The sequence below is a fragment of the Notechis scutatus genome, chromosome 1 (genome assembly GCF_049901735.1).
Source record: "Notechis scutatus isolate UNSWTSFEM ecotype Mainland chromosome 1, rNotScu1.2, whole genome shotgun sequence".
Classification (NCBI taxonomy): Eukaryota; Metazoa; Chordata; class Lepidosauria; order Squamata; family Elapidae; genus Notechis; species Notechis scutatus.
The window spans coordinates 333167479-333184610 of NC_142009.1; positions in this window are offsets into that span (position 1 = coordinate 333167479).

The following is a 17132-nucleotide window of genomic DNA, read 5'->3' on the forward strand; positions in this document are numbered from 1 at the left end:
CTGGATATGCCCTCCCCCACTCCTTGCACCAATGCATGGACGACACAGATCCCTCCCCACTCCTTGCACTGATGCGTGGACGGGGTCGATCCTGGATATCCTCCCCACTCCTTGCACCAATGCATGGACGAACACAGATCCCCTCCCCACTCTGCACTGATGCGTGGATGGGGTCAGTCCTGGATATGCCCTCCCCCACTCCTTGCACCAATGCGTGGACGAACACAGATCCTCCCCACTCCTTGCACCGATGCATGGACAGGGACATGGATCCCCTCACTCACTTTTGCACCGATGTGTGGACGGGTCGGTCCTGGATATCCCCTCCCCCACTCCTTGCACCGATGCGTGACGAACATGGATCCTCCCCCACTCCTTGTACGATGCGTGACAACATATCCCCTCCCCACTCCTTGCACCGATGCGTGGACTGGGTCGAACACGGATCCCCCTCCCTCACTTTTTGCACCGATACGTGGACGGGGTCAGTCCTGGATACCCCCCCTTCCAATTTGGATCGACGCGTGAACGGGGTCGGTTTCAGATAGTTCCCCCCTCCATTTCTTGCACCGATGCGTGGTGGGGGTTGGGATAGCCCCCCCACCCTACTCTGCCCTCCCCACCCTGGAGAGATACCGCTCAGTGGGAGGGGGAGGGCAAAGCGATGGTTTTGGGGGTGACTTTCCACGCGCCCCTGACGCCCCTTTTTCAATCCAACTCCTGGGTGCGGCTGGTGACAGCAGCTTTTAGCCCAGGGTGTCCAACCTTGACAACTTTAAGACTTGTGGACTTCAACTCCCAGAATTCCTCAGCCAGCTTTGCTGGCTGAGGAATTCTGGGAGTTGAAGTCCACAAGTCTTAAAGTTGTCAAGGTTGGACACCCCTGTTTTAGCCCTTGGTTTGTCTATTGGGAGGGGGGGAGAGGCGATCGGGTGGGGGCAATTCGAGTTTTTGAAGGGCAGGGAGGTGGCGATCGGCTTTTCCGAAAGCCTGACAAGCGACGGGGAAGCCGGATTCACTTCACCAATGAACAGCTGTAGCGATTCACTTAACAACCGTCTCCCTTGGCAACAAACGTTGGGTGTCAATCGAGGTCGTAGGTCGAGGACTACCTGTAACACACACTCTTCACCCCTGCCTAGGGCGAAAAGAGAGGGAAACATTTGCCACCTGCTTTTAATCGTTTGGCTGATTTTATTGTGTGAGTTTTATGATAGTTGGGAGCTGCCCGGTGTTGTTCGAGAGCAAAGTTGAAAGCTAGAAATATAGGCAGGTAGTCCTCGACTTACGACCCGGATTGAGACTGTGTTTACATTACTATGAAACTGTGTTATCTTTTAACTATCTGCCATCACTTTGCCACACAACTTATGTAATTCCCACAACACTGTAGGGCCATCCTCATCTTTCCTGGTATCTGTCTCCTTATTTTCTTATGACTGTAGCATAGTTGCTTGTACTTTACGGTTTATATTGTTTTATTTAGTATCCTACGACTATCGCTAAGCGTGGTATCTTATGATTTAGGATTATTATTATTGTCACGATTTATCGCTTGTTGCTTATATGTACGCTGAAAGCTTGTGCACTGAAGACAAATTCCTTGGGTGTCCAATCACACTTGGCCAATAAAGCTTCTCTGCTCTGTTCTTTTCCGTTCCCTGTTCTATTTCCTATCCTATCCTTCCCTTCCAGTTCTTGTTATCCTGTCCTTTCTCCTCCCTTCCCTTCCCCTCCCCTCCCCATCCTATCCTTCCAATTCGGTTGACCTTTCCTTTCCCCTCCTCTCCCTTCTCCTTCCTACTCTGATATCCTATCCTTATCCCTATCCCTATGCCATCCTGTTCTTAATCCCTAGGAAAGATCCAACCGTCAAAAGTACAATCCTCGACTGACAGCCACAGTTGAGGCCTACAGTTCTGTTGCTAAGTGAGACACTTGTTTGCCCCGTTTTACGACCTTTCTTGCCATGGTTGTTAAGTGAATCACTGCGGTTGTTTGAAGGTCGCAAAAGGGGGGGAAATCACGTGAACCCTCCCTCTGATGCTGCAACCGTCATAAGTGTGAGTCAGTTGTCAAGCGTCTATGGAACACCTGACTGTGGGAATGCTGCAACGGTTGTCAGTGTGAAAAATGGCCATGAGTCGCTTTTTTCAGTGCCCTTATGACTGAACGGTCAGTAAATGAACTGTTGTAAGTTGAGGACTACCTGTGCAAAGCTCATTCGGTATTTCCCAGTTCACCTCTACACACCAGGACACACTTAAAACAAGATAGGGAGACCCTCTTAAGATTACTGCTAATAAAAGGTGTGGGGGCTCCGACAAATCCACCCCCATTCGAATCATGAGTCTCTAGCCGCATCTCTCGAGTTACAAAAAAATTGATTTACTAGGAGTGACCATGTCGGCGTTACCTGGGTGCAGCCGACTCTAAGACACGTCATTCATTTCCCCCTTGACCCTGGTCTTCCCCCACCCCCTGGATGTATATTTTCCAATGGGACACATCCATAGACAAGAGTCATCAATCCTGCTCTCCAGTAATAATCTTGCGCGCCAACAGCTTCAGCTCTCTAGCAATTATCTGAAGCATTTAAGGAATGCACTGCTTTCCCCCCACTCCCTTTTCTGCTGGCAACTAAAAAGATCAAAGGAATATTTTTTTAGTTGACGAAAGGAGCTGGGAGGGCCTTGTAAAAGGCAATGTTTTTCAAACTTTGGAACTCTTAGGATGTGTGGACTTCAACTCCCAGAATTCCTCCTCCAGTCATGTTAGCTCAAGAATTCTGGGGGTTGAAGTCCAAAAGTCTTAAAACTTGCCAAGTTCGAAGATCCTTGCTCTAAAAACTGGTGTCAAACTCGATTTCATTGGGGGCCGCATCAGGGTTGTGTTTGATTTCGGGGGTGGGCACGGTCAGGGTGGTGTAGCCAGGATGGGGGCACCTGTGGTGGTCAAGGGCTAAGGCAGGAGTTCCCCAAGACCCTCCCTCACTCTTAATTTCCTTCCTTCCCTTCTTCCCCTCTTTCCTTTTTCCTTCCTTGCTCTCTTCCCATCTTCCCTTTTTTTTTCTTCTTTCCTCTTTCCCTTTCTCCTTTCTTGCAGGCTGAAATGCAAAAGGGGAAAACATTTCTCCTTTTGTTTTGTTTTTAGTTTGTTTCGCTAGCCCTCTGCCAGCTAAAACAGAGCTTGGAGGGGGGCACTGGGTTGGATCTAAGCACCCCCAGGGGCTGGATCCGGCCCCCGGGCCTTGAGTTTGACGCCCCTGCCTCTAAAAGGATGCAAATGACCAGCAAGGTCTGCAAGGAATCCAGAACCAGAATCCAACTGAGATGGACCCCCTTTGAATGGGGTGGGAGTAGGAATGGATTTCCAGAGGGGGAGAAAATGCAGGTTACAGGAAGGAAGAGCACCACACAGGTGACCCTGAGGACACAGATAAACCTGGAAGTGGCCTCAACGACCCTCTAATAGGCTGCAAATGACCAGCAGTATAAATCCTTCCCTTCCCCACCATCCAGTCAGAGCTGAAGAAGCTCCTTGGATGAGAAGCAAAACTTCTTCAAAAGAAAAAAGTCCAGTTGCCTCCTGGAAGAAAAAATTAAAAAAGCACCTTTGAAATTTCCAAAGTTGAGAGACATCACGGCCGTCTATTCCAGCAGCTTCCTGTCCCACATTCCCAAGGGAAGATGGCTGTGGGGGGCAGGAAGAGAGTGCAGCAGAGCGGAGAAGTGTAAGGGGGTGGGATGTGGGGAGGGAAGTCACCTAACAACGGGAAGTGCTGAGAACGGGACGAAAACCTCTTGGCAGGAAATTGGCCGAGCCACCACTGGAACCGTCTGAAAAAATATATATATATATTTTTCCCCCCACCCCCTTTGCAGGAAAGCGAAACGAGATTGAAATCTAGAACTTGGTAGAAATGAGGTTGCAGTCCGCTCCGTGTTGTGTAGATCTGGTTGTGGTCTGCGCGTCCGGCTGGCTCACAAAGGTGTGGCTTTGTGGCTTCCTGCCCCGACATCACAAGTTTGCTCAGCTCTTATTACCTAACATTAACCCAGATTCCATGTATTGGATGAATTCAGCCCGGCTGATTTAGTTTGCTTAATCCTCCTACTTACACAAACACACAAACGGTGTACATGGGTGTCTACGAGGTGCGACAGGCCGGCTACTCCCCTGTGAGACAAAATAAAAGGCGGGGGGTGGGGGTTGTCTTTGGAAGGTGCCCAGTGCTGACTTAAAGCAGGCTGCTGGTTACAAACAAAGGCCTAAAATGAATGCATGGTTTTAACACCTCAGCAAAAAAATAAAAATAAAAAAAAATAAACAACTTTGTTGTCTTAATTCTTTTACGTTGCAGCCAAGAATCACATTCCCCCAGCTCAAGAGATTGGGGAAGGGGGCTAGACTTTTAGGAATGAGGTAATTGGCCAAAAGACAAGAGATATCTATCTGGCTAATCTTGTTAAACCGGTTTGGGCCTCTGACAGAGAGTTCAAATCTTTGATCGGTTTGGCTTCCTTTTGACAGCTTTGCAGATTGCCAAGAGGGGAAGCGGAACAGTTGGGTCTCTGGTATACTGCTTCGGGACATGGAGGTTTCCTTTGGCATGCTATTTGTTTTGGCTGATTAGATCCAGGATTGTGGAGGGGTGGTGGTTGTTCATTGGGAAGTCGTGTCCGACCCATCGCGACCCCATGGACAACGTTCCTCCAGGCCTTCCGGTCCTCCACCATCCTCCGGAGTCCATTTAAGCTCACGCCGACTGCTTCAGTGACTCCCGCCCAGCCACCTCATTCTCTGCCGTCCCCTTCTTCTTCTATTGCCCTCAACCAGGGCTGGGATTCTACCGGTTCAGACTGGTTTGGGTGAACCGGATGTTAAATTAGCATCTGGTTCGCCCAACTGGTATTTGAACCGACCAGCTGGCCCCTCCCATCCCAGAATCTCTGCGTGGCCCATTTTTCGATGCAGGTAAATATAGGGTCTGCGAAGAGGCTCTGGGGGAGGGGGGTGAAAAATGGGCCTTTCGGAGGTCTGGAAACAGGCCTGTTTCTGGCTTCCAGAAGGCCTCCAAAAAAGCCAATGCAATCCTAAGTTGCATTAACAGAGGGATACAATCAAGATCGAGTGAGGTACTAACACCACTCTATAAAGCCTTAGTAAGGCCACACCTAGAGTCCTGCATCCAGTTTTGGTCACCACACTATAAAAATGATGTTGAGACTCTAGAAAAAGTGCAGAGAAGAGCAACCAGGGGATGAGGGGACTGGAGACTAAAACATCCAACAAACGGTTGCAGGAACTGGGCCTGGCTAGTCTAGTGAAGAGAAGGATCAGGGGAGACAGGATAGCAGTCTTCCAATGTTTGAAAGGGGCTGCCACAGAGAGGAGGAAGGGGTCAAGCTATTCTCCAAGGCACCTGAAGGCCAGACAAGGAACAATGGATGGAAACTGAACAAGGAGAGATTCAACCTGGAAATAAGGAGAAACTTTCTGACAGTGAGAACAATCCACTCATGGACAGAAGTTGCCCTCGGAAGTTGTGGGAGCTTCATCACTTGAGACTTTCAAGAAGAGGCTGGAGGAGGCTGTTTTTGCCTTCCCATAGGCCCGAGGGAAGCCTCTGGACCCTGGGGAAGGCGAAAAACAGCCAAACCGGAAGTACCGGTAGGCCACGCCCACCATGGCCACACCCACCCAGCAACTGGGCAGCGAGTCCTTCCTTCATCAATCTTGGCAACTCTTTAAAGACGTGTGGACTTCAGCTCCCAGAATTCCCAGGCCAGCGTGCGTCGGAAGTCCACACGTCTTAGGGTTGCTCAAGTGAGAGAAACACCCATCTAATCTGTCGTTCTATTTTTTTTTTTTTATCCAGCGTACAATGCTGGTGCCGCTGTAATTGGTGCACTAATCAATATTCATAACTAATTCATATTAATAACAGCAGAGCCGTGCTGGCGCAGTGGTGAGAATGCAGTATTGCAGGCAAAGTCTGCCGACTGCCAGCAGTTCGATTCTGACCGGCTCAAGGTTAACTCAGCCTTCCGTCCTTCCGAGGTGGGTAAAATGAGGACCCAGATTGTTGGGGGCAATTTGCTGACTCTGTAAACCGCTTAGAGAGGGATGGAAAGCATTCTAAATATAAGTCTTAAGTGCTATTGCTATTAATAAATAATTTGCCCACTCAATTCACCCACCACCCACTCATCCAACCATCCATCCACCCACCCACCAACCAACCCTTCTTTCCTTCCCTGCATCCGTGCATGCATGCATGTACCCAGGAATCCATGCATTCATCTATCTACCCTTCCTTCCTTCCTCCCTCCTTCCTTCCTTCCTTCCTTCCTTCCTTCCTTCCTCCGTCCCTCCCTCCCTCCCTCCCTCCCTCCCTCCCATGCATCAATTTATCCATTCACCCTTCCTTCCTTCCCTCCCTCCCTCCTTCCTCCAATGCATCCATGTATCTACCCTCCCCCCCCTTCTCTATTTCCTTCCTTCCTCCCCTACCTCTCCTTCCTTCCTTTCCTTCCATTTATCCATTTATCCATTCACCCTTCTTTCCTTCCTCCAATGCATCCATTTATCCATTCACCCTTCCTCCCTCCCTCCCTCCCTCCATCCTTCCAATGCATCCATGTATCCATTCTTCCTTCCTTCCTTCCGTCCTCCCTTCCTTCCATGCATCAATTTATCCATTCACCCTTCTTCCTTCCTCCTTCCCTCCCTCCCTCCTTCCTCCAATGCATCCATGTATCTTCCCTCCCCTTCTCTATTTCCTTCCTTCCTCCCTACTTCTCCTTCCTTCCTTTCCTTCCATTTATCCATTTATCCATTCACCCTTCTTTCCTTCCTCCAATGCATCCATTTATCCATTCACCCTTCCTCCCTCCCTCCCTCCTCTAATGCATCCATCCATTCCCCTTTCCTCCTCCCTTCCTTCCATGCATCCACTCCCTCTTTCCTCCAATGCATCCATCCATTCTTCCTTCCTTCCGTCTTTACCTTCTTTCCTTCCTCAATGCATCCATTTATCCATCCCTTCCAATGCATCAATGTTATCTTCATTCACCCTTCCTTCCTCCTTCCCTCCCTCCCTCCTTCCTCCAATGCATCCATGTATCTACCCTCCCCTCCCCTTCTCTATTTCCTTCCTTCCTCCCCTACTTCTCCTTCCTTCCTTTCCTTCCATTTATCCATTTATTCTTTCCTTCCTCCAATGCATCCATTTATCCATTCCCTCCCTCCCTCCATCCTTCCTTCCTCTAATGCATCCATGTATCCATTCTTCCTTCCTTCCCCCTCCCTTCCTTCCATGCATCAATTTATCCATTCACCCTTCCTTCCTCCTTCCCTCCCTCCCTCTTTCCTCCAATGCATCCATGTATCTACCCTCCCCTCCCCCTTCTCTATTTCCTTCCTTCCTCCCCTACTTCTCCTTCCTTCCTTTCCTTCCATTTATCCATTTACCCTTCTTTCCTTCCTCCAATGCATCCATTTATCCATTCACCCTCCCTCCCTCCATCCTTCCCTTCCTCTAATGCATCCATGTATCCATTCTTCCTTCCTTCCGTCCCTCCCTTCCTTCCATGCATCAATTTATCCATTCACCCTTCCTTCCTCTCCTCCTTCCTCCAACGCATCCATGTATCTACCCTCCCCTTCTCTATTTCCTTCCTTCCTCCCCTACTTCTCCTTCCTTCCTTTCCTTCCATTTATCCATTCACCTTCTTTCCTTCCTCAATGCATCCATTTATCCATTCACCCTTCCTCCCTCCCTCCCTCCATCCTTCCTTCCTCTAATGCATCCATGTATCCATTCTCTTCCTTCCTCCCTCCTTCTTCCATGCATCAATTTATCCATTCACCCTTCCTTCCTCCTTCCCTCCCTCCTCCTTCCTCCAATGCATCCATGTATCTACCCTCCTTCCCCCTCCCCCTTCCTATTTCCTTCCTTCCTCCCTACTTCTCCTTCCTTCCTTTCCTTCCATTTATCCATTCACCTTCTTCCTCCTCCTCCTTCCTCAGCATCCATGTATCCCCTCCTCCCCTTCTATTCTTCCTTCCTCCTTCCTTCCTTCCTTTCCTTCCATTTATCCATTCACCCTTCTTTCCTTCCTCAATGCATCCATTTATCCTTCCCTCCCTCCCTCCATCCTTCCCTTCCTCTAATGCATCCATGTATCCATTCTTCCTTCCTTCGTCCCTCCTTCCTTCCATGCATCAATTTATCCATTCACCCTTCCTTCCTTCCTCTTCCCTCCCTCCCTCCTTCCTCCAACGCATCCATGTATCTACCCTCCCCTTCTCTATTTCCTTCCTTCCTCCCTACTTCTCCTTCCTTCCTTTCCTTCCATTTATCCATTCACCCTTCTTTCCTTCCTCCAATGCATCCATTTATCCATTCACCCTTCCTCCCTCCCTCCCTCCATCCTTCCCTTCCTCTAATGCATCCATGTATCCATTCTTCCTTCCTTCCGTCCCTCCCTTTCTTCCATGCATCAATTTATCCATTCACCCTTCCTTCCCTCCCTCCCTCCTTCCTCCAATGCATCCATGTATCTACCCTCCCTCCCCCCTCCCCTTCTCTATTTCCTTCCTTCCCTCCCCATACTTCTCCTTCCTTCCTTTCCTTCCATTTATCCATTCACCCTTCCTTCCTCCCTCCCTCTCTCCCTTCCTCCAATGCATCCATGTATCCATTCTTCCTTCCTTCCTTCCCTCCCTCCCTCCAATCCATCCATGCATCTGATCATGAATGCATGCACCCACCCAAAAGATCCAATGCATTTCCATACAAAGCATCTGGGCTACAAAAAAAATCTGAGCACATCCAACGACAACAAATTTGTGTACTTTAGGTCCCTGTGTGCCAGGTTGTGATCACCAGGATGGAGAGGTGCAGCCGAGATTGGATACCTGCAATCAATTCTTGCTTTATCCCCTGCCTCATCCATTCTGGGAAAACCCTGACACTCCCGCCCCCCTGCCTGCCTGGTTCCTTCTCCAGCAGCCAGAATGACTTTTCTGGGGTAATGAGGACAAGGGGGGGCGGGTTGAACTCGAACACGGAATCCCCTTCCTTTTCTCCCTCAAATTTCAGAGACTGAAGCCCAGCCTGGAAAAAAGGGTTTGATGCTTAAGGTCAGAGGTCTGGCTTCTTCCTTGCTAAAGGGGGGGAAAAAAAACAGAAACCCGAGGAAGCTGCCAAAAATACAGCCAATTTAATGAAGAGCCTTGGTAAATTATTCAGTTTTCTCTCTCTCTCTCTCTCTCTGTGTCTCTCTCCTTTAATACCGACTGCTAGTCACGACGGAGGCAGGTTGGGGAAAAAGAAAAAAAAGAGCTTTGCTTTGCATAAAAGTGGGAAATCATTTTTTCTCTCGCCCACAGGGGAAGATAATAACGCTTGTTGGGAAGCCTCCCGGCTCTTTCTTCCCCCCATGGAGATTTCTGGGAAGAAAAATGGCCTACAAATTGAATGGCTCAGCAGGGAAACTTTTGCCGCTGGCAAATTCCAGGGAACTGTCCAGACTGGGAATTAAAAAGAGGGGGTGGGTGGGTGGGTGGGGGGCAAATCCCAAAAGGAAACCCTCTTTTAGGATTGCAACAAGCCCCATCCACACGGCCAGGTTCAAAAGAGAACAAGACCTGGTGGTGTTCTCAATGTACAAGAAGATTTTCACCTGAATTTTCCCCTTTCCTTCAAATATCCATTCCTCCTTCCCTTTTCAAGCTGCGTTAAGCACAACTGAGACATCACACACCATTTGCGCACCGCAACCAAAGCTTCCACTGCAATAACAACAAAAAAGTAAGGTTCTACATTGAGGCAAGAAACAGGAAATGCCCAGGTACAGTAGATGTGGTACCTGGCTCAATAGTAGTAACTGTGAGAGGGATCTCGGAGTCCTAGTGGACAACCATTTAAATATGAGCCAGCCGTGTGGCAGCAGCTGCCAAAAAAGCCAACACAGTTCTAGGCTGCATAAACAGGGATAGAATCACCTGAAGTGTTAATACCGCTTTATAAGGCCTGGGTAAGGCCACGCTTGGAATATTTGCATCCAGTTTTGGTCTCCACGATGTAAAAAAGTTGTTGAGACTCTAGAAAAGAGTGCAGAGAAGAGTAACAAAGAGGATTAGGGGACTGGAGGCTAAAACGTATGAAGAACTGGTTGCTGGAACTGGGTAGGTCTAGTTTGATGAAAAGAAGGACTAGGGGAGACATGAGAGCAGTCTTCCAATATCTAAGGCGGGACAGCTTTAAGACCCGTGGACTTCAACTTCCAGAATTCTCCCTCCAGTCATGTTAGCTCAGGAATTCTGGGAGTTGAAGTCCACAAGTCTTAAAATGGCCGACGTTGAAGACCCTATGCTAGACCAGGGGTTTTCAAACTTGACAGCTTTAAGACCTGTGGACTTCAACTCCCAGAATTCTTCCTCCAGTCATGTTAGCTCAGGAATTCTGGGAGTTGAAGTCCACAGGCCTTAAACTTGCCAAGTTTGAACACCCTTGATCTAAGGGGTTGCCACAAAGAAGAGGGGGTCAAGCTTTTCTCCAAAGCATCAGAAGGCAGGACAAGAAGCAACGGGTGGAAACTGATCAAGGAGAGAAGCAACTTAGAACTAAGGAGGAATTTTCTGACAGTTAGAACAATTAACCGGTGGAACAACCTGCCTCCAGAAGTTTGTGGATACTCCAACACTGGAAGTTTTTAAGAAGAGATTGGACAACCATTTGTCCGAAATGGTATAGGGCTATAGATGGTATATAGACGTAGTAAATGGTATATAGACGTAGTCCTCGACTTAGTGGCCATTCAAAGTTATGACGGACCTCCCTGGGGATACTTAAAGCCTCGGATTTGAAGTTTCAATGGTTGGCCCCCTCCCCCACAGTCACGTGATGGTACTTTGGTTGCTTGGCCACGAGGCAGATTTTTGGCTGTAGTGTCCTATGGTCATGTGACTGGATTATGATGATTTTGTTGAAAAAAACACATTTACAGGTAGTCCTCGACTTACGAACCCTTCACTTAGTGACCGTTGGAAGTTACAATGGCACTGAAAAAAATGACTTATGTCCATTTGTTGTGGTTCGCCGGCAGCAGATGCAGACAGCCGAGGTCTCGGAGAGCGAGGACTCAGATGAGGGGCCTGCGTGTGATGCAGGGATGGGGCCAGGACCATCAGGGAGTGGGGTTCGGCCTTCGGAGATTGTGGAGGCTGGCAGCAGTGAGGAAGAGGCCCCCGAGGAGCCTGTGCCCAGTGCTTGTGGCCGCAGGGCTGCTCAAAGGAAAGAGCAGCTGCAACAGCACGAGTGACTCGGGAGTAAGGCTGCAAGGTAATGGCCCCTCCCTTAAGAGACAAAAGCCAGCTGAGAAACCGGAGTTCTTTGCAGGAAGCAAAGACGTTTTTGCACTCGAGCCTTGTGGACATTCGGAATATCTTGGTTGGTGTTTGGAGACTCTTTGTGTTTGAAATATTTCTTAGTAACTTTATCTGGTATTCTTGGCAGCCTTGCACAACCTTGGCAAGGCTCGTTCTTATCGGAGACGATTAGTTTGAAACAGCCTTTTAACCGTGAAGGAACGGAACTAGCAGAGAGGCATTAAAAGGCTTTGCTTTTATCTCTGTTTGGTGTTTGTTTCCTTGGAACAAGGTTTGGGTCAGAACACCATTTTTCACACTTTTAGACCGTTGCAGCACCCTCATGGTCACATGATCAAAATTCAGACGCTCAGCAACTGACTCACATTTACGACGGTCGCAGTGTCCCGGAGTCATTGTGATCCCCTTTTGCAACCTTCTGGCGAGCCAAGTCAACAGGGAAGCCAGAATCACTTAACAACCTTGTTACTAACTTAACAACTGTGGGGCAAAACTCACTTAACCAATGTCTCACTTGACAACGGAAATTTTGCTCTTAATCGTGGTCGTAAGTCGAGGACTGCCTATACTTTCGGCAGTTTTCGGAAAAACGTGACTGTGGAGCTTAATGACCTTGCAGTTTAAAAAAAAAAAGATTGCACAGGTAGTCCTCGACTTACAACTGAGCCCAACATTTATGTTGCTAAGCGAGACATTCGTTAAATAGAATTTTGTCCCACTTTACGACCTTTCTTGCCACAGTTATTAAGTGAATCACTGCAGTGGGTAAATTAGTAAACCAATTGTTAAGTGAACCTGGGCTCTTCGTTGACGTTGCTGATTTGAAGGACGCAAAAGGGAACCCTGGGGACGCTGAAACCGTCATAAGTACGAGTCAGATGCCAAGCATCTGAATTTTGATCCCGTGACCATGGGGATGCTGCAACAGTCTTAAGTCTGGAAAATGGTCATAAATCCTTTTTTCAGTGCTGTAAGTTGGAACGGTCACTAAACGAACTGCTGTAAGTCAAGGACTAACTCTATTTCATGTGTACAAGAAATATATTGGTTTAAATGTCTGCTGCCCCCTGGTGGATAATGACAATATAAATCCTAGGCATAGCCAATACAGTATAACAACAATCAATAAACAATAACAGCCAAAATAATAATAAGAAAGCCCCAAACCCCAATATTTTCCCAAAATACTGATTTGGGGGAGAAAAATCCAAAATAGATATTCCCTTAGTTTTGAACAACACTACTTTTCAGTAACCATAATACGACTAAAATTTCCCCTTTTTTAAAAGAGAGCAATGGAATAAAGGTCAGAATTATTTTTAATCACTTCTCTCAATAATTAATAATTCCTGGGAAAAATATTCCTTTATTCTGATAAAGATTAGTCCTTGGCTTACAGCCGTTCATGTAATGATTGTTCGAAATTACAAACCGCACTGACAAAAGTCACTTATGACCACTCCTCGCATAGTGCCTGCCCCCCCCCCCCAACGTCATGGAATCAAAATTTAGGAGTCTGGCAACCCACATGCATTTATGACAGTTGCAGCACCCTGGTTTCCTGTGACCACCCTTCCCAGGTGGCTTCCGACAATCAAGAGTCAGTGGGAGAAATTGGATTCGCTTAATGACCGTGGCAAGAAAGTTCCCAGATCAAGTGCGGTCTCACCAGAGCAGCGACTGGCACCTCATGTGATCTTGACACTATCCCTGCGTTGACCTGGGGGACAGGGGTGTCCAACTCAAGGCCTGTGGGCTGGGTGCAGGCATTCTAGAAATTGTAAGGGGCCAGCCGCCTCGCTTCAGACCGGCTCACGCTATCCTGGTGTGCCTGCATGCGCCCAGGAGGCAGGTGTACGAGTGCATAGCAGTGGTGGGTATCAGCTTTGGAAGCCATATTAGCTCCAGACGCTTCCACACTACCACATTCTTGAGCCTGGGAAAATGGGAGGGGGCAGGGGTGGGATTCTACCAGTTCTCACCTATTTGCTAGAACCGGTTGTTAACACTCTAAGCAGTTCGGAGAACCGGTGGGGGGGGGGGGGGGGGGGGGGGGGGGGGGGGGGGGCTCGCCCGCCCGCCCCCCCGGTTGTTAGAAGGAATTACTGGCCTAATCCTGTAAGGAAGGCAGGAAGGAAACATTCTGGTGTTGCTTACAGAAACTGCCTCTCCATTAACTCTTATTACATTCTCGGCAGGACTAGACTTCCTGTCTCAGGAACGTCTCTGGAGTTTTTTTTCCCCTCCTTTGCTGGTACTTTGCTTGTGTGGAGTGACCATTCAAAGTTACAATGGCACTGGAAAAAGTGACTTATGACCATTTTTCACACTTAACGACTGTTGCAGCATCCCCACAGTCATGAGAGGCCAGATGCGTGCCTCGATGTGAGTGATACTGAGTTGGCCACGCCCAGCCAAAAACATGACCACCAAGCCATGTCCACGCAGTCACATGACTACCAAGCCACGCCCACCACCTAAGCCACGCCCACAGAACCGGTTGTTAAAAAATTTGAATCCCACCCCTGGAGGGGGGAATGTCTTGGAGCGTATGTGGTTAGACATAACAGCATTCTTCTTCTAAGTCAAGGACATGTTATTTCTGCACCTGGTGGAGAGGACGTCTCAAGTTGGGATGGATGGTGATTGGGGCATGTAAATTTTTACTAATTGCAAGGAAGCCAGGAACTTTCAGATTCACGATATCCCAGATGTGCCAATTTACTAGGATGTCTGTCTTGGAGTTATTTGTGGGAGTGGAGGTTTTCTGGAACGCTGACATTATCCCGAATCCATCAGTTTCCTTACCAGATCGGTGATTGTGCACTTCGCATGTGTGTGTGTGTGTGTGCGTGCGTGCCCCTAACACGCGCACGGGGGCAGCTTTCCAAACACCAGCTGAGGCTCTGCCACACCAATCAGCTGAGAGGCTATAGAAAAGTGTAGGAGGGCCGATTATGCGCTTTTCTCTTCTTTTTCCTCACAGCTGAATCGCCTGAGCCTTTTTTTTTTTTTTTTTTACTACCGGTTGGGACAAACCGGTAGCATTTTTTGCGACTGGTTCGACTGAACCGAGCCGAACCGGTAGCATTTCACCACTGGTGCACAAGCCTAGCTCACCCCAGGCCAGCGTGTAGACAGGAGGTGGCAGGCCAGCGTTACCTGGTCCATCGCTCGCCTCTCGGCCGCCCTGCCTCCTCTTCCTCACAGATTAGGGTGACACAGTGGCCGCCGTCAGCAGCCCACTTCCCTTCAGCCGCCCCCTCCTCACTGCCCCACCATGCCAGCCCTCCACCTGGGTGGACAGCCCATCTCTCTGGCCGCTGCCCCACGATTCTCGCGCTCTCTAGCCTGCTGGGCACCCGGTAGCGGTAGCCAATCCAACTGCAGCCTTGGGGCTGTCCTGCCGCCCCTCCTTGCTGCCTCAACCCCCACACCATCCCTCTACCTGGCCAGCCTGCCTCTCCAGCCGCTGCCCCACAATTCTCCCACTCCCCAGCCTGTTCTGGACCCAGAATGTCAGCCGGTGCTCCATTCAAAATCCAAGAAAGAAATACTTAGACTCTTTTAATTAGAGAAAAGATATCTTTTACTGGAAGTCCAGTGGTAGCAACAAAAGAATTCTGAATCTGAGAAAACGGGCGCGTAAATCACATATGCAAAGTGATGGCGACGTTCCCACCCCCAATAGTTCCAATGGTTCTTCCAATTAAAAGTTGCGAATGTCATCATGTGGACATCTTCAGGTGGTGATGAGGCTTCTGTCCGTTGACCTTGGCATAGTTTGATAAAGGTTTGCAGCTGCGCAGAGAAGAGAAAGCTAAGCAAGAAATAGAAACCTAAGCAAGAAATAGAAACCTAAGCAAGAATGTGCTCCCCTCCTCCTCAGTTTATACAGTAGTAGTTTGCAACACCTCCAGCTCACTTCCCATACTTTTTTCCCCCTCCTCCCCCCGTTACTTATGACAGCCGAAAGATGCCAAGCAAAGGAAGAAAATCTTGAAGGCTGACACAGCCTGCTCTGCACCCAGCAGCAACGGCAGCCCATTGATGATCCGGCCCTCAATGAAAATCAAGTTTGACACCCCTGATCTAGAAGGTTTAGGGCAGCGGTGGGATTCAAAAATTTCCACTACTGGTTCTGTGGGTGTGTCTTGGGGGAGCATGGCTTGGTGGGCGTGGCAGGGGAAGGACACTGCAAAATCCCCATTGCTTTCTCACCCCACTAACCTGCTTTCCAGCTCCGTTCTCCTGTGCAGGGCAACCAAAGGAGACCCAGCCGATCAGCTGGGACTCAATGGGAGGCGGAGAATAGAAGGGGGCGGGGCCAGTCAGAGGTGGGATTGGCCGGTTCTCCAAACTACTCAAAATTTCCGCTACCGGTTCTTCAGAACTGGTCCGAATCTGCTGAATACTCACCTCTGGTCCAGGGGTGATATGACAGCAGGATTTGAGGATTTGAGAGGTTGCCACAAAGAGGAGGGGGTCAGCTTATTTAGCAAAGCCCCTGAAGGCAGGACAAGAAACTAATCCAGGAGAGAGCCAACCTGGTGTGCCTGCATGCGCCCAGGAGGCAGGTGTACGAGTGCATAGCAGTGGTGGGTATCAGCTTTGGAAGCCATATTAGCTCCAGACGCTTCCACACTGCCACATTCTTGAGCCTGGGAAAATGGGAGGGGGGCAGGGGTGGGATTCTACCAGTTCGCACCTATTTGCTAGAACCGGTTGTTAACACTCTAAGCAGTTCGGAGAACCGGTTGTTAGAAGGAATTACTGGCCTAATCCTGTAAGGAAGGCAGGAAGGAAACATTCTGGTGTTGCTTACAGAAACTGCCTCTCCGTTAACCCTTATTACATTATTGGCAGGACTATACTTCCTGTCTCAGGAAGAACGTCTCTGGAGTTTTTTTCCCCCTCCTTTGCTGGTACTTTGCTTGTGTGGAGGGACCATTCAAAGTTCAGAGCCAACCTGAAACTGAGAAGAAACTTCTTAACAGGGAGGACATTCAACCAGTGGAACAACTTGCCCCCTAGAAGTTGTGGGGGCTCCATCACTGGAGGCTTTTAAAAAAGAGACTGGACAGGTATGGAGTACAGGTATAGGGTGCCCTGCTTGAGCAGGGGATTGGATGAGAAGATCTCCCAGGCTCCCTTCCAACTCTATTCTGTGGATCCATTTCAATGGAAAACCCAAACCTGGCCCAAAGGTAAGGAGACACAGAGAGAAGACTAAAAATCAAGAATTCTGGTGAAGAGAAGCCAAGAGAGGAGCGGAGCGAGAGCTCTGAGGAGGCAACTTCATAAATCATTTCTGCCAACACACACACACACACACACCCTTTCTACATTTCCGGCTTTATCTCTGACTCCAACTAATTAAACCCCATAAGTCTTGTGCGGCTGGCGGGATTTCCCCCTCCTCCCCCTTCCTGCCCCTCATTCCATTTTTCTCCATTCCTTTCACCTCCTCCAAAGTATTAGCATTACAAGCTGATTAAGCTGTAATTATCGCCGTTTAACGCCTCTCGGATGGATGCAAAGAATCATCTCTCACCGCCTTGCCTGTCACCAAAGAGCTGAGAGGCCTCCCCTTGGCAGCTCCCCGCTATCTTCTCTCCTAGGGGCCCGGGGTTGAGCTGGGTCTTAACCCGCCGGGATTCATTTTCTTTTGCACCACCGTGGTGAAAAGCTGGAGAAAAATCCAGTAACTCATCTCTTAGGTGGTGGTTCCC